This window comes from Rhinoderma darwinii, chromosome 4, assembly GCF_050947455.1.
Source record: "Rhinoderma darwinii isolate aRhiDar2 chromosome 4, aRhiDar2.hap1, whole genome shotgun sequence".
NCBI classification, from domain to species: Eukaryota; Metazoa; Chordata; class Amphibia; order Anura; family Rhinodermatidae; genus Rhinoderma; species Rhinoderma darwinii.
Window position 1 is genome coordinate 355240565 of NC_134690.1, and position 19244 is coordinate 355259808.

Genomic DNA, 19244 nt, shown 5'->3' on the forward strand with positions numbered 1-19244 from the left:
ACATGCCATTTTTCCCATTGAATTCAATGGGCAGATGTTTCTAGGTGTTTAGCTATCGTTTTTCCAGGCGTATTTCAAAGCGTTTACACCCAGAGATACGCCTGGAAACTCTGCATGTGAACATAACCTTAAAGCCAACGGAAGCACAACAGGAGTGCTATGAAGCTATAGGCAATAGATGTACGGCTGTATGGTGCTCCATATCTCGTCCTATTACATAGGTATTCTGGGTACATGTGGATTGCATGCGGTATACTGTTACATGTGAATTGCATGCGGTATACTGTTACATGTGAATTGCATGCGGTATACTGTTACATGTGAATTGCATGCGGTATACTGTTACATGTGAATTGCATGCGGTATACTGTTACATGTGAATTGCATGCGGTATACTGTTACATGTGGATTGCATGCGGTATTGTGTTACATGTGGATTTTACTCTATACATTGAAATTGTGAAATCCGCAGCTTTTCCGTAACAGAATAAACTTGCTGCAGATTTGAAAAATCCAAGCAAGCTCATATTTCCATCAGAGTATTGTATTATATTGTACTGTAAATTGCTGTGACAAATTTGTCACATCTGAACATGGCCTTAGAGACCATAAAAATATGATATGTGCAAAAATCCCTGTATATGTTCATAGATTGCAAACAAAAAACCTGCACCCCCTATGGCTGTGCCTCATAAAATGACCCCATTCTAGTGTCTTCATCGCACCCTAAATTTTGCTGTCCTAGTTGCATGTACAGATGCCCTGACGTTGAGTTCAAGAATAAATGTGTTAAAAAATTATTTAATACTTAAATGAGAAGATCCCACTTATCGCTCTGGGATTTCCTTTATCATTTGTTGCACTGTGAAGACAATGCCGAGGCAACCTCACCTGTCCTAGAAAAGTAGGATCAAGGAAAGAATAAAGGATACAGGATCAAGGATAGGAAGGAAGAATGTTATTATTCGGATTATGGTTATGGTCATTTATAGCAAAAAATCAAACCCTCTAACGTGAAGATGTATATAATGTTTTGTATCTTACTAATTATTAAACGGGTAATATATTTATTAAATATGTTATACTATGTTTATATTTGTTTTTATACAATAATAAACTGTAATATCATCTATTAATGCTGTTTTATACAAAGCATTTTTTCAATATATTTTTTTTCTAAAAAAACAAACCTGTCATTATATATGACATCTAACTTCCAAAGTGCAGTGGATGGCAAAAATGTTTTCGCAGTAATTAATTCCCTTTACATCTAAAATAAAACAAATTTCATCTTTATAGAACTTATAAAGAAATACCTGGTTAGATATTTTTTTAATAATTTGTATAAACAACATAAATCATCTATCTATCTATCTATCTATCTATCTATCTATCTATCTATCTATCTATCTATCTATCTATCTATCTATCTATCTATCTATCTATCTATCTATCTATCTATCTATCTATCTATCTATCTATCTATCTATCTTCACTTGAAAACACATGCATGACAAAGGCCTAATTTAGTGTACATATTTATGAAGTCAGAATAATATTTTCTTCTCCACATTTGTATTTGTTTGAGTCTCCTTGTACCGTATTATCACTTCATTCGACAAGCCTGACAAAACAATTGTTAAAAGAAAAAGCCTTACGATACCTTTTGTTGCCATTTTCCTATTTTCTGCCACTATTCACGGATGTGTCTGGAATTTCCTCTGGACACAAACACTTGGATGATGATGATAAGTGCAGCACGCATAAAACATATCTGGAAATGAAAGGCAGAATCTCTCAAGTTTTGTATGTGAAATCAACTGCCAGGCTATACTTTGTTATTCAATTGGAAGACAGAGTCTTTTTGACAGTCCTAACATTCTAAGCCGTGGTCCTGCTGGGCACAGCAGGAGTCAAACGCTGAGTACCATCTGTCAGAGCTTTACAACCACACCTTTACTACAAGCTGTAAAAAAGACACTCAAAGACACCAAGGCTTTCTAATTTATTAGTTGATCAGAGAGTTACATTATTAAATTGATTATTTTATAACTATCTTGTGAATGTGAGTTTGATGCTTTAAATTGCTGCATGTCTCAGAACTTTACAACAAAGTCCATACACATGAGCTGATGATGAATGATATCCCATGTCGTTTGTTTTCATTGTGATATTGAATGTGTATTGGACAAGTACTTTATGTGATACTTTTAAAGATAACTTTAGCTGCTGTACAATTATTGAAAATAGAAATAGCAAAGACTTTAGGCATCATGCACACGACCATTTCCATTTGTGGACCGCAAAACATGGATCCTAGTGACTTCCGTGTGTTGCTGTCAGACACTATAATGGGTGAGATGGAAAAAAAACGCATAAGACACTAAAGAACACAACAGTCGTGTGCATGAACCCTTAAAGGGATATCATGTCGGATCAAGGATGCACAGATAAACCTAGAATTTAAAACAGAATTTTGGCAGATACTTTTCATGTCCTTTATCATTTAAGGCCCATTTACACGGACCAATAATTGGTGGAACGAGCGTACTTACGAATGCTTGTTCACGATTATTGGCCCGTGTAAACAGGGCAGCGATCAGCCGACAAACAAGCAAACGCTCGTTCGTTGGCTGATCACATCATTTGTGAAACCTATAAAATCATCGTCGTTGGCAGCACATCTCCCAGTGTAAAGAAGGGTTGTGCTGTCGACAATGATACAAACTGATAGGGACCAAACGATTGTATATGCGATCGTTCGTCCCCATACAGAAATCATTGTCCCGTGTAAAAGGGTCTGTAAAGAAGCACCGATCGACTTACCGTATGTGAACGATCGGTGCTCATTATGGGCAGAAACCTGTTATGAACATAGATGTGATCGGTACTAGCTCGATCAGAGACACGCAGGACACACTGTCATTGAACCCGACAGTCCCGCTGACCTGACGGATTCAGGTATCAGCGCAAGGTACAGCTACTCTGTATGCAGGATACAAAGCAGTTGCATCTAAAAAAGTAATAAGAATTTTTAATAAAAATGTAATTACAAAGTTTCACCAATCACACTAATACACATTTTTATTTAAAAAAAATAATCGTTTTCAAAGGTCTACATAGCCTTTAACTATACAAACACACTTATATATCGCAGTTGGGTTCAATGGCTCTGTATAAATAAAACCTAAGGGAACCTGTTACGTTAAAAATGCAGTCCAATCTGTGGCCAGCATGTTATAGAGCAGGAGTAGGTGAGCAGATTGATGTATATTTTCGTAGCAAAAGATTCAATATAACTTACTTTATTCATTTAAATGGACACTAACTTTTCAAACAACTTATGCTAATCTAATAGTACAGTATACTTACTTACTGTTAAAATTTTGTTGTTTTATCAATGCAAATTCTTTGTGAAGTTACTGCCCCTAGGTGTTATCTGCTGTACACCACCTGTTGTCAAGCAAAATCCGTCCCTAGTTACAGATGGACTGCTGTAAGTGGGGGTATGTCTCTTTACTGCCTGCCAATACAAGTCTATGGAGAGGGGAGGGGGAATAGGGAGCAGGGAGGGGAAGAGAGAGACACACACATACGCTGCCCACAGCAGGAGCATAGTGGGAAAGACGGACAGATGTCCTGCAGCATCATGGTAAGTGTTACTGTCTCTGCCCATTGCTGGACTCTCAGCTACATTGCTCATTACTGCTGTATAATCTCCTCCAAGCTGCTAAAGTATATATATATATATATATATATATATATATATATAAATATATATGTGTGTGTGTGTGTGTGTGTGTGTGTGTGTGATATAAGAGGAGAATCCTCATCTCTATCTATGTGTGTAGTGTATGGAAGACAAAATAGCAGTTAGGCTCCACCCACTAGCTCAGAGACAACTGGGAAGATAGATCCTGTAGAGGGGAAAACTGCTAAAAAAAATGCCATCTATAAGTCATATAGTGGACAGAAATATTGTTACTTCTCAAGTACGCAAAAGTTAGGTATGCTTTAAAGTGACAATTTCCTAGGAAAATCTACACACACACACACACACACACACAAACACACACACACACACACGCACACACACACACGCATACATACATATATATATATATACAAACACACACACACATATATATACATACACATACACACACATATATATATAGACATACATACACACAAACACAAGCACAAACACACACACACACAAACACAAGCACAAACACACACACACACACACACACACACACACATACCTATATATATATATATGTATGTACACATACACACACACACACACACACACACACACACACACACACATATATTTATATTTACACGGACATATGTCTATTTTAAATGTATCCACAAAATGCTTCCAAACAAGATGTGTCTTGAAAAGTTCACACAAGGGCCCATACACATGTCTGTATTTGAGTTCCTTGTCTCATAGATCCTGAATATGGCACCCACACAAATATATGGCTCCATTTTGTACCGCTATTTTTTTGTCTATGATTTTGCTACGATTGTATATGATTTTATACTGAGGTTTTTTAACACAGAATACATGATAAAAATCTGATAACATTTTCAACTTCCACGACTTTTGGGCAGCTTTGGCCTGCTTGCGCCGCTTTAAAATTGGGTGGAGCTTACAAAAAATGGGTGTGGTCACCGCAGTCTGGCACGATTGACTGTAATTTGCATAAATAATAGCAAAAATGTACAACAGCTCCTGGCTGGCATATATTTTATTCAGTGTCACATGGACAGCCAAAGATGCGACAAATTAATTAAAAGGCATGTGCTTTTTAATAAATTTGTTGCATCTTACTCCACCTTGTTTTCTATTAAGACTGGTGAAGTCTTAATACTTTTTTCCCTTTGTCTGTAGAAATATTCATATGTTCTTATAGTCTAACAGCAAACATCTGGCCGCAATGTTTTTGGCTTTAATAAAAACCTGAAATAAACAAAAATTAAAACGGTGTCTTCTTATGTCCCAGGGACCACTTCAGACACCAGATGCGGCTACACCTCAGCACTACTAAAAGCTATGCCCCGTTAATATTAGGACTGTAACACCAGGACCGCCACAGAACTTAGATCACCACGTAGCAAAATGCGACGGTATTAAAGACATGTAAAGTCGACGTTGTTCATGCTGGATCTTTCATCTACAAATTGCCAACATTTTCCTCCAAATGGTTTTCACTTTGAGGTCACGGACTGGTTTATTATAATGTTCACACTTTAACTAACTTGTAAAATTTTGTCAGGTAACGTCAAATTTCTGGTCCTTATTTTTTTTTTGCTCACTTTTCCAAAAAATTACATTCTTTTCAGTCTGTTCTAATGACCAATTCTGCAGCAATGTGCTTACTAAGTCTTGCTAGGAGTGCCCCTGTAAATGGCCAGCTGAAGCACCTGTTCCCTGCTCGTTCCACCTGCCATTGGCTGCTGCTAACTGCTGTTACTGAGGTCCCATGAGGCTTCTATTTGCCTTGTAATGGAATAAAAAGAAGCTGAGAGTGTGGCAGTTGCTGTAAGTAATTGTGCAGATGTTCACTTTCACAGCAGTGGTCCTTGAATTTAACAGATCTTTAGTCCTTGTCAGGTTTCTGCAGCCTTTTACAGATCAGATATTCACAGAAAACGGCAAGTCCAATACGGGACATATTCCAGCAGAGGCAGAAAACCTTCAGCACACGGTCTTAATGCAGGATATGGCATTGTATTTGATTTGCTTGCCGATTATTTTTTCATAAAAAGGTATTTTACAGGCTTTATAAGCTCGGTCTAAACTTTTAGATTTTACATTTACATAGTTCAGTTGCTATTACTGTTCTGTGCAGAAAGTGAATGATAAAGGCTTAAAATTATTCCAAATTCTATGTATTTTTATAGTGCTGATAAGAAGTAATTATTTTAAATGGAAATAGCATATTAAAAAAATCCTTTTAGGGCTGGTAGTGATAGGACGAGGTCACAGGACCGCTATATGGACCGTACCGTGTATGAACAATGTATACATTCGGTTGCAGGCAGCTGGACCTCGGGCGACTAATGGGCACAAATTTTTAAGCACATAATGATAAGTAGTACAATTTTAAATCTTTGCCATATTTCTGTAAAAAACAACAAAAAAAGACAAACTATTAAGATTTTAGCGGAGAGATTTCTGTACCTCTCATTACGTTCATATCTCTTCCATTAAAACACTTAGGGTAAGTTCACACATAGCGTAAATACTGCAGATTTTCCACAACGGATTTAGTTGCGGAAATTCCGCAGCATAAAACAATAGCAGCAAAGTGTTTGAACAGCCACACTCTGCGTAAATGAAAGGAAAAAACGCTCCGAAATTGACCTGTGGTGCTGTTTTTCATTCCGCAGCATGTCAATTGTATTTGCGTAATCGTTGCTTATTTGTTGCAGGTTTTCCCCATTGAATTCAATGAGGAGGTAAAACCCGCAACAAATAGCAGCGATTCCGGCACCAAAAACCGCATTAAATACACAATGGAAAGAATCTTTAACTTTTTCAATGGCTTTTGTTGTGTGATATATATCGCTGCAGCAAGTTATCAGAGTCAAGATAAACTTGACTACATCCGTACTTACCCAGAATTCTGTGTTTCTTCGACCAGACCGGACTCCTGTGACGATGTTTCATCCCATGTGACTGCTGCAGCCTGTGATTGGCTGCAGCGGTCACATGGGATGAAATGTCATCCCAGGAGGCCGGCCTGCAGGACGGCAGAGGGACGCGTTGCCATGGCTACGTAAGTATGAGACTGCAGCGCACAGGGCAGATAAGCTGTGTGCTTTTATGCAGCATATCCACCCTGTGTGAACATACTCCTATGAATATGAATTGTTTGTAAATTCTAACAACTTTAAGGGTATGTTATTCACATGCAGCAGATTTGTTGCAAACATTTCTACAATTATTCCATAAATCTGAATGAGTTTGTTGCGTTAAGGTTCTGTTTATACTGCGTTGGGGCTATACATAAGAGGTACACGATAGGAGTATTCCCCCAAATAAACCTCCGACAAATACCTCCGATGTATATCTCTTACGTATGCCACAGTTTAGCCACACGTATAGCCGGCTCATACCACCCCGACGGAGGCCAAAAGGACAATCTTTTGGCCTCTGTTAGGTGAATATGGGCCTATGGCTACATTCAGCACATATGCCGGACATGTTCATATAATGTAATGTTCACATAGCCTAAGATGTATACAGCATTTTCTGCTTCAAATCTGCACAGTGTTAACTTTCCCTAAATAGGTTTACCTGCAGTCCTAAGTAAAATTACATATCTAAAAAATGTTATATCATAATAAGCCTTGCTCATCTGTACCGTATGTATAGTAAATTGTGTAAGAGAAGAAAATGCATCGGATTGTACCCAGGTTACATGAAGGAATAAATTCTCTGTATGCTGGATGACATCCATTTAATGGTAAGACTCTGTTCACATCTGCGTTGGGGTCCCGTTCTGACGTTCTGTCGGAGGTTTTTGTCAGAACGGGACAATGAGCAGACACAAACTGATACCGATGGAAACCAGAGGTTTCCGTTTCCCTCACCATTAATTTCAATGGTGACGGATCCGGTGCCCGTGGTTTCCGTTTGTCTCTTTTGTGCACCGGATCCGTAGTTTTGCCGGAAGCAATAGCGTAGTGTCATATCAGCCGTGAAAAACGATTTGCACCCGTGTGGGACCCGTTTTCACGGATCACTCATAGAAATGAGTTTGTTGGGGGATCCAGGAAAACGGGCGAAAATTTGACATGTCCTATTTTTTCCTGGGCCGCTCATGTGGTCTGTTAAAAACACAGCCATGTGAATAGCCTCATAGAATGCATTAATATTAATGCAGCCATGGGACAGCCGTTAAAAAAAACAGCGGTCACACGGCTGACTTTCCCTGTCGTCTGAATAAGCCCTTAATGTTAAGACAGAGGAAATTCCAATTCATAGGAATTTATCAAACGATCTGCGCAAGTTTTCTGGAGTAGAAAGTCGCAATGTGCGCAAAAATGTACAACTTTTCTCATTTACGCCACTTATGTCTCTTTTAGAAAAAAGCTGGGGCTTAGCAGGAGGGGACATGGCCACCCGCGGCCCAACAAATTTACCATAGTTTACACTAGAAACTAGACGAAGCCAGGTGCAAAATGCCCGTTGGGGTGCTGGACAGTGTGAAGGCAGTTAGTATGGCATATGGCGGCAGTGGCGTAACTACCGCCATAGCACCCGTAGCGGCTGCTACGGGGCCCGCGGCATGAGGGGGCCCGTGTCGCCCGCCGGCACGGGCCCCCACCATGGCCGGAGGCACCGCTAGCTGCCGCTATGGCTGCTACAGCGCGACGTCACTGGATACTACGGCAGAGCACGGAGGTATCTCCCCGCTCTGCCATTTAACAAAAGACATGTATCCCCTATCCACAGGATAGGGGATACATGTGTGATCGCTGGCAGCGATAGGGAGAACGGGGGACCGAAAGTCCCCTGAAGTTCTCTATGAGAAACCTCGGACTTCCGGGGTCTGTGTCGGCAGCTCCGTAGAAATGAATGGAGTGCCGGTCGCGCTTGTGCGCATGCGTGACCAGCGCTCCTTTCATTTTTATTGAGCTGCGCAGACGCCAGAAGTCAGAGGTTAGTCATGGAGAACTTCGGGGGACTTTTGGTCCCCCGTTCTCCCTATCGCTGACAGCGATCACACATGTATCCCCTATCCTGTGGATAGGGGATACATGTCTTTTGTAGGACACACTGTAGGTCAGATTTTTTTTGGGGAGTTGGGGCTGCATGGCGTTACCTACAGGGGGGCTGTATAGCGTTACAGCCCCCTCTGTAGATAACGCCATACAGCCCCCACTGTAGAGAACGCCATATAGCCCCCACTGTAGAGAACGCTATACAGCCCCCCCTGTAGGTAACGCTATACAGCCCCCCTGTAGGTAACGCTATACAGCCCCCCTGTAGATAACGCCATAGAGCCCCTTCTATAGATAACGCCATACAGCCCACCTGTAGATAACGCCATACAGCCCCCTCTGTAGATAACGCCATGCAGCCCCCTCTGTAGATAACGCCATACAGCCCCCTGTAGATAACGCCATACAGCCCCCTGTAGATAACGCCATATAGCCCCCTCTGTAGATAACGCCATGCAGCCCCCTCTGTAGATAGTGCCGTACAGCCCCCTTTGTAGATAACGCCATACAGCCCCCTCTGTAGATATCTACAAAGGGGGCTGTATGGCGTTATCTACAGGGGAGACTCTTTATGGCGTTATCTACAGAGGGGGCTGTATGGAGTTATCTACAGAGGGGGCTGTATGGCGTTATCTACAGAGGGGGCTGTATGGAGTTATCTACAGGGGGCTGTATGGCGTTATCTACAGGGTGGCTGTATGTCGTTCTCTACAGTGGGGGCTGTATGGCGTTACCTACAGGGGGCAGTATAGCGTTATCTACAGGGGGGACTCTGTATGGTGTTATCTACAGGGGGGGCTGTATGATGTTATCTACAGGGGGGCTGTATGATGTTATCTACAGAGGGGGCTGTATGGCGTTATCTACAGAGGGGGCTGTATGGCGTTATCTACAGAGTGGGCTGTATGGCGTTACCTACAGGGGGGGCTGTATGGCGTTATCTACATTGGGGAGCTGTATGGTGTTATCTACATGGGTAGCTGTATGGCGTTATCTACAGGGGGGGGCTGTAAAAAAGGCACTATCTACAAGGGGGGGTTGTGTGACACCCAGGGGAGGGGGGGCCCCAGTCAAAAGTTTGCTATGGGGCCCAGTCTTTCCTAGTTACGCCCCTGTATGGTGGGTAATGTCTACTGGTGTATTGAGTTCACATTTGTTTCCATGGATGTAATACTATGTAGCATTTTGGCAACCTTGCCTGTATAATAAATTCTTGATGGATATTTTAGTCTTGTGTATATATGGATCAGCAGATATGTAAAACTGTTTTGTTCTGTCTTCTATATCACACTGTCCTGTTTGTGTGCAACTTTTTGCATATTAGGTTTTAATTGGGTAATTTTAATGAGGTGTACAACTATAAAGTAATTAAATTTTGCTATATTGTTTGGTACATTTAGGGAACTATTTTAGGCTCTTAAAGGGAACCTGTCACCAGCATTTCACCTATTAAACCAGCAAACAACAAATTCTGGTGTTTTAATTATTATTTTTTTACACTGTTCACCGTGCGAGTTAAATAATGGTATCTTGTAATAGTTCTGACTTTTACAGACGTGGCAATAACAATTATTTTTTTTTTTTTATTTGTTACATTGTGCTCGGGAAAAATGGGAAAAGGTTTTATTTTTATCAACTTTAAATATTTTTTATATTATTACAAAATGTATTTAACTTTTTACTTTTTATTAGTCCCCCTTAGGGGACTTTGAACTAGCGATCGTTAGATCACTGGTACAATACACTGCAATGCTAATGTATTTGCAGTATATTGTAAATCTTACAGGCCTCTGCCAAGCCCTGCCGGAGGCATGACTTAGCAGAAGCAGACAGTAGGCAGATCTGCGGGCCTTCATTAGGCCCCCGGGCTGCCATGACAGCCATCGATCGCGCCACGGGGGGCGGGCATTGGGCTGTCGGAGGGGGCCGCCCCTCCTAACGGTTTAAATGCGCGGTCGCTATTTACCGCGGCATTTAACTAGTTAAACAGCCAGAAACAGTGCAATACACAGCTGACACCTGCAGTATATGGAGCGGGCTCAGCACGTGTGCCATCTCCAAACTCCCCCCCCCCGCTCCATGACGTATAATTTCATCATGGGTCGGGAAAGGGCCAAGAGACGTGCGCATTTGTTACATCTTACTCCTCCGGGCTTCCGACCAAGATTGCGGTAAAGAATGCTGTTCTTAATAAATCTGTCCCGTTATGTTTATTTGTCTGGATTGTGTAAAGAAGAGTAGAAGGGTTCAACACAGATGTCTGGGTTGTAATGGGCTGGTTTTTACAGGCTTTGATTTTGCACCTCTGTGTAAATGGAAGCCTTATTTGTGGTGCTTTTGTGGCAATTCCAATGAAAACTGAAAATAAAACATTACTTGCAATTTTTATTATGGTGCGGTGATGCAGTTTTCCATAAAAAACAGCTTCCATTCCAAACCACAATTGCGGCAAAATCAAGTCTGAAGTAAACCTGCATTTACATGCAGGTTTTTTTAAGTGCTGTAATGGTGCAACCTTTTGCCGCACTATTACCACCCTACAAGTACTCCGAGTCTAGACTGATCCTAGTTCCGCACATAAGCATATCCTGTTAATAGTCCTAGAAGCTTATAATATTTCTGAGTGACGCTTAATAAGAATTAATGCTCATGTCAAGACTCATTCTTTTATAGAATATGGTAATAAAATCTGTTAGCCAATGTTAGAATATATCTCTCATTCTATTTCCCACATGCATCTAACAACTCCTCATATGCTTCTCAGAAATGCTGTTTGGTCTATGTATAATCTATTTTCCTCTTCTTTAGGCTATATTCACACGACAGTGAAAAAATAAAGTGGCCATTAAAAATTGATCAACTGTTAGTTTTTCATGGCCATTTGGCATCAGTGTGTCTCAAAATTTTCATCCATTTCAAGTTCGTCTGAGTTTTTTTAATGGCCATTTTTAATCCGTTCGCCATCAGTATTTTATAGCCATTAAAAAAATAGTAGGATTTCATTTGTCAGGGTTTTTTTTGTCCCAACCCCCTGAAAACACCACAGTTCCCATGTAGATCATGCCACAATGCCCCTGTAGGCAGTGCAACAGTGCCCACTGTGGATAGTGCCACAGTGCCCAATAATGCCACAGTGCCCACATATAAAGTGCCGAATAAAGTGCCGTAGTGCACACATAGATAGTTCCACAGTGTCCATGGAGGAAGCACCACATTATCCCCTGTAGATAGTGCCCACATAGTGCCACAGTGTCCATGTAGAATGTGGCACACCCCACTTGAAGATAACACCACACACCCTGTTGGAAACGCTCTGGCTGGTGATTCCACTCCTAGAGGGAGCCCCTGACGTCTCTGTCCATGTAGGGGCAGTGATGTCAGATGTTTTGCCAAGACAGGAGTCCTCGGCCAGAGAGCTTGCGATGCTCTGGCCGGGGACTCCATAGTTGAAATCCCGGACATTACTGTCCATATATGGACAGTGATGTCAAAGGTTTCCCCCGGCTTAGCGATTAAATTAGCACTGTTGCCAGGGAGTCCTCTTGTGAGGGCCAGGATCCGTTTTAAACAGCCGTCACAAGGATTGATTTCTGAAAAACAGCTGTTAAAAACTGATCCATTGACTTATATGGGGGTCGTCGGGAAATAAAAATAGCCATAAATAGAAAATGTTCTATTATTTGATGGACAGTATTCACGGACCATTAAAAAGCTGTCATGTGAATACGCCCATAGAACCCCGTTGTTTTGAAAATGGCTGTGTAACAGCTCTTAAAAAAACGCCCATTACATGGCCGTTTTTTACTGTCATGTGAATGTAGCTTAAATTTAAACTGCATCTCCCCTAAAATAAATGAAAAAAAAAATCTGTCAAGTTCTTGAGTTATCATCTTCCATCAATACTTAAAAATTCTATTCAGCATTTTTTAGTTATATCTGCTTCTTGTATAGCTGGGTGATAACCAATATTGGCGTTAATGTAGCGTAACTTTTTAGGATTCCTAAAATGTCAATTTGACAGACATACTTGACAGTACAAAATTCTCAAGCCCATGAAAATATTCATAGAAAGAACTTTTACTTATTATATCTTTATGCTCAAAATAATTTCATTACAATAATCTGGAATCCGGCATGGTAAAGGTTTGTTGAAAAGCCTAATATTCAGGGCCACAATAAGGACAGTACTGCTGGTACTCCCATCAGGGGGCTGACCAAAAAACTAAAATAAAATATCTGCCTGCACTGTCCACCACCTCAGCTGTTCATAGATAATTTGGAGAAAGGAACGGGCCCCATTATATTGCAGTGATGCAGTTGGGGGACTAATAACTGCATCACTAACAGATTTGCTATTCAGGTCTCTAGGAATGTTGGGCACCAGCTCCTGAGGAAGCTGTAATGAATGCCATATTAGTTGCCACATAGCTAAAAGAGGTTTTCTTGGCTTCTAAAAACACAGGTGATCAACTGTTATTGCTGGGGTGAATTGCAACTATACCCTTCCACTGCAATGAGCCCTGTAGGGAAATGTAGCGTTATATGGAGTCTATTTAAAATAATGGGTGACCATTAAATGCATTGCCCAGGCCATGTTTTTTCCTAGTGGCTTTCCTACGTGACTAATGGAGGCAGGACCCAAGCAGGGGACCAACATCTATAATATTCTAATAGGACATACGACTCAAAAAGATACCATTAAGCAGGGATCAAGTGCGATCTATGCACATTCTTTGTTAGAGGTGCAGCTATACGAGATTCAGAGGTAGCAGTAAAACCCGGGCCCTGGTGGCAGAGGGGGCCCAAAGCTCTTTACCACATAATGCACCATTGTTATTAATGGCAATTAGTAGTTGGGGATCATAGAGGAGTATATGAAATTTCCCACTGTCTGCCAGACTCCATGGACATTAAAGGGGTATTCTGGTTACAACAACTTAACTTGCTGATCGGTGGGTGTCCGTCAGCTGTTGAGACACAGTTGAGAAAGGGGGTCCCGTACCCCCCCCTTTGAATGGAGCAGCAGGTCGCTCTTACGCACTGACACTCCATTCATAATCTATGGCAGCGCCGGAAATAGCTGAACACTGTTCTCGGCTATTTCCGGCGCTCCAATAGAGAATGAATGGAGTGGCAGTTAATGCGTTGTAACCTGAATACCCCTTTAAGTTGTCAGCAGTCATCCTAAATTAATGTCTATAGTCAGTTCTAAAGATGCTAAGTGATAAAGCATTTTGCCATAAGTAACTAAAAATAACTTTAATGGTTAATTTATTCTCTACAGTTATAACTTAGAATTATTCTTGCCAATAATATTTTTCATACAACATTACATTCAATCCTAACATTCTAATTCTGTATCTTTTTTTTAAATCTAGAGTCATTGCGTTTATTCATTATGTTATCCATCTTCATTGGCAGACTTTGAATATTCATTGGATAATGATACATTCCCGTGATGAAAGTTTTATGGCAATTAAGAAAAGCAAATCATTGCCAAAAAGCAGCACCTTTTGGCCAGTCAGTGGGACTGACATGCTGAGTCTGCTGCCTCAGGGATCTTAGCAGACCAACAAGTTAATTTATATTATATTCCTCTAATTTAATTCCTATTACTAACTGCTTAAAGGTTGCTTATAGTGGCTTCAAGCCAGACAGAGTTGACAAAATTTTCAAGCCCATGAAAATATTCATGGAAACAACTCTTACTTATTATCTGTTGATACTCAAAACCATTTTATTAGAATGATCTGGAATTCAGCATGGTAAATGTTTGTTGGCAAGTCATATTCAGGGCTGCCGTTAGGGGGCCAAAATACAAAAAAAAAAAATGGTCCCACCCACCGGCACCGTATACTGTGGCCGCTGCAGCCCATACTTGATTTGAAGAAAGGAACGGGCTCCACTATATTGCAGGGACCGTTTACATCTCCAAAGTAACGCTGGGACCCTTCTTCACAAAATTACTTTTGGTGTAATCTATAGACCCCCCAATATAACTGAGGAGATGGAAGTTAAGCTATATAAACAGATGGAGCGGGCTGCACAGGCGGGTACTGTAGTGATAATGGGAGATTTTAATTTCCAGGATATTAATTGGTGACATGGTTCAGCTTCAACTGCAAAGGGGAGACATTTCCTCAACCTGTTGCAGGAAAATTTTATGGGCCAGTTTGTGGAAGACCCGACTAGAGGTGAAGCTCTGTTGGATCTGGCCATTTCTAATAATGCAGATCTTGTTGGGAATGTCAATGTTCGTGAAAACCTCGGTAACAGTGTTCATAATATAGTTACATTTTACCTATACTGTAAAAAACAAACGCAGGCTGGGAGGGCAAAAACATTTAATTTTAAGAAAGCCAATTTCCCCAGGATGAGGGCTGCAATTCAGGATATGGACTGGGAAGAACTAATGTCAAATAATGGAACAAATGATAAATGGGAGGTTTTCAAATCTACTTTGAGTTATTATAATGCAAAATTTATTCCTATAGGTAACAAGTATAAACAACTCAAATGAAACCCCACATGGCTTACACCTTCTGTGAAAGGGGCAATACACGACAAAAAAAGGGCATTTAAAAAATACAAATCTGAGGGTACAGCTGTAGCCTTTGTAAAATATAAAGATCTTAATAAAATCTGTAAAAAGGTAATAAAATTAGCAAAAATACAAAATGAAAGGCAGGTGGCCAAGGATAGTAAAACAAATCCCAAAAAATTCTTCAAGTATATAAATGCTAAAAAGCCAAGGTCTGAACATGTAGGACCCCTAGATAATGGTAATGGGGAGTTGGTCACAGGGGATCAAGAGAAGGCAGAGTTACTAAATGGGTTCTTTAGCTCTGTATATACAACAGAAGAAAGAGCAGCTGATGTAGCCGGTGCCAGTGCTGTTAATATATCAGTTGATCTACTGAATTGGATGAATGTAGATATGGTCCAAGCTAAATTAAATAAAATAAATGTGCACAAGGCCCCGGGACCAGATGGGTTACACACTAGAATTCTTAAAGCGCTTAGTTCAGTTATTTCTGTCCCCCTTTTCATAATATTCAGAGAATCTCTAGTGACTGGTATAGTGCCAAGGGACTGGCGCAGCGCAAATGTGGTGCCGATTTTCAAAAAGGGCTCTAGGTCTTCCCCGGGTAATTATAGACCAGTGAGCTTAACATCCATCGTGGGGAAAATGTTTGAGGGGCTATTGAGGGACTATATACAGGATTATGTGACAATAAATAGCATTATAAGTGACAGCCAGCACGGTTTTACTAAGGACAGAAGTTGTCAAACTAACCTAATCTGTTATTATGAAGAGGTGAGCAGAAGTCTAGACAGAGGGGCCGCTGTGGATTTAGTGTTTTTGGACTTTGCAAAGGCATTTGACACTGTCCCCCATAGACGCTTAATGGGTAAATTAAGGACTATAGGTTTAGAAAATATAGTTTGTAATTGGATTGAGAATTGGCTCAAGGACCGTATCCAGAGAGTTGTGGTCAATGATTCCTACTCTGAATGGTCCCCGGTAATAAGAAAATGGGATTAATAGCACTATTTCTATTTTTGCAGATGACACCAAGCTATGTAATATAGTTCAGTCTATGGAAGATGTTCATGAATTGCAGGCAGATTTAAACAAACTAAGTGTTTGGGCGTCCACTTGGCAGATGAAACTTAATGTAGATATATGTAAAGTTATGCATCCGGGTACCAACAACCTGCATGCATCATATGTCCTAGGGGGAGCTACACTGGCGGATTCACTTGTTGAGAAGGATCTGGGTTACTTGTAAATGATAAACTCAATAACAGCATGCAGTGTCAATCAGCTGCTTCAAAGGCCAGCAGGATATTGTCGTGTATTAAAAGAGGCATGGACTCACGGGACAGGGATGTAATATTGCCACTTTACAAAGCATTAGTGAGGCATCATCTAGAATATGCAGTTCAGTTCTGGGCTCCAGTTCATAGAAAGGATGCCCTGGAGTTGGAAAAAATACAAAGAAGAGCAACGAAGCTAATTAGGGGCATGGAGAATTTAAGTTATGAGGAAAGATTGAAAGAATTAAACCTTTACAAGCATTTTAAAACACTAAAAAATATGTGTGTAAGGCAGGAATCACACATGTAGTTTTTGATGCAGTTTTGTTAAGCCAAACACAGGAGTGTATACAAAAGATTGGCAATGTATAAGTCTTTATTTTATACGTACACTTTTTTTGACTAATAAAAAACTGCGTAGAAAACCACCAAAAACGACAACAAAAACTGCAAAGAAATTTTTTTTTTTAAAAACTGTTTAAAAAAACAGCAGCTAGAACAGACGGTAATCATTTATGGTGCAGATTTAGTTAAAATTTAGGTCAATAGGTGGGGAATTTAAAAATGCCACCAGAGCCAAAAACAACAAGAAAATATCTATATTTAGTAAAGAGAACTTCATATTCTCCTATTGACTACCAGAAATAATTTGGCCGCTGTGTTTTTAGCAATAAAAAATGGCCAAAACAAATCACTACTAAAAACCCCATGAAAACCTAACTTTAAAGGCTACGTGGGAATCCAGCGTAAATATGTTAAATGGAGTTGAAAGCAAAGCTCTGGTTTTGACTTGTCAAATGATAATGTGAACTGGAACCACCAACAATCACCAGAACAAAGGAATCTTGGCCACTTGGGAGATTTTTGTATCTTGAAAAGCTGGGCATGGCTCGATGATAGGTGAGAAAATATTTAGAACTACCTGAATCCCAATTGTAAACCTTATTACAAAATAATGGGCGATAAAATAGCTGATTGTGGTAAATTACCATAAAAAGTAGAAAATGAAAGATTTTTTTGATAGATGGGGTTAAGAAGAAATACAATTATTATTAATGAAATAAATGTTAATGTGAAATGTTAAAAAAATAAAGTTCAATCCATTAGACAGAAATGTGCCATATTGGACTATGGAGAATCCATGTAAAAAAAACAACACAAAAAAGAATTATTATTTCAATAAATAGAAGAGTTATTGATACGCACTTGTTTTCCTTCCCGTTTCCTCTGTGTGGTCCTTCGGATATAGAGTCTACACATGAACTCTGCGAGACTTGTCATCTGTGGAAATCCAAGCAGTAAATGAAGGGGGAATACTAGAACTAAACATTGAAAGCTGGTTATTAACAACTCTCCAAGTGATCCGCCCATTACCCTCTAAGGCTACAATTCTTTATCAGCGTCTGGTTATTGATTTCATTCCCCCGGTTGTCCCTGGGTAATTAACCATTCATATCTTGCTTTTGATTATGGCCTTTTGAAGAGTTGTCACATTTTGTATGACCTTTAAAATATTTATGCCTGACTAGCTCCAGTCCATTTAGACTTTTGTATATTTCATGTTCTCTATTACATATGCAGACATTTACCACCAATAATTCGGTCCAAGTACTTATTGTATTTGTCAAATAAATGTACTACAGTATTAAATACAGTATGTAGCAGTATCCACCTCACATGCGACTTGGAATTAAAGGGATATTCCATTTTAAATTATTAGTGAAGCTACAACATCAAGCTATAGTTTGGAGCAACTTTCATTTTAGGGGAATTGCATTTTGAGCAGTTCCATAGTATAATGTTAATGCCGGAGTCTCTCCCTGGCAATCACAATGTCTTTCAGCAGACTGTGACCGCTCTTGTGAAAATGTCATTTGCAGAATATATTTTTCCTGAAGCAGTGCTTATATTCTGATGATGGGGTTTGTCGGTTAGTGGTAGTTACTGCAATCCAACTGTTTGTCTTTATTGAAATAAAACTTGCCACTTGAGATATTCATACTACAATCATGCTCATATAGCCTGGCATTGCCACTTCTGTGACTTCTGTCTGTGATTTTATGTTGTTTTACTGACCTGCTTCAAATAGGATAAAGATGAGGGCCTGCATTTGTTAAATAAATAGATTTTGTAATCATACAGACATTTTTTAGTGATGTTATGAGATGTTATTTCACAAACTGAAATTCTACCAGCCATCATCTCGCTGCAGACTAGACAATTGAGGCAGAGGAAGAATAAACAATTACATTAGGTGACGTCTTCTCTGATTGAAGTCCCTCTCTTTTTCTTGTCTTCTCCACTCTGCCTGGACTGTCATGACAACTTCTTTTGGTCAGAACTTTCCTCAGCAGAGTTTGCCACCCAGACAATTTTGTCTACTCACTTTTCCAGCAGGTTCTATAGCAACACAAATTCCCTGTGTGTGATGCTACCCCCAATTGTGTGCCTGCCACTAATGCTGTGCCTCACTGAGTTATTGTCTCACTAGTACTGTATTCCAGAGATATAAACTGTGCCCCCAAGTTAGTGCCACCAATATAGTACCACCAATACTGTGTCCGAGATCCATACTACACATGCCCCCACCAATATACTGTGCCACCACATGTGCTTCAGAGATATACTGTGCTGCCCCATGAGCCACCAGAGATATACTGTGCCGCCCACCA

At 40.1% G+C, this 19244-nt stretch overlaps 1 long non-coding RNA gene across 1 annotated transcript in view; it reads right to left on the reverse strand.

Annotated features, from left to right (window-relative positions):
• Positions 1-17843, reverse strand: part of LOC142761317 (uncharacterized) — a 33293-nt gene extending 15450 nt beyond the window's left edge. The window contains exons 1-2 of the long non-coding RNA XR_012883607.1: positions 17779-17843; positions 1664-1774 (exon numbers count right to left, since the gene is read on the reverse strand). This is a non-coding gene — a long non-coding RNA (uncharacterized LOC142761317). The remainder of the gene's footprint in view (positions 1-1663; positions 1775-17778) is intronic.
• Positions 17844-19244: the final 1401 nt, after the last annotated feature.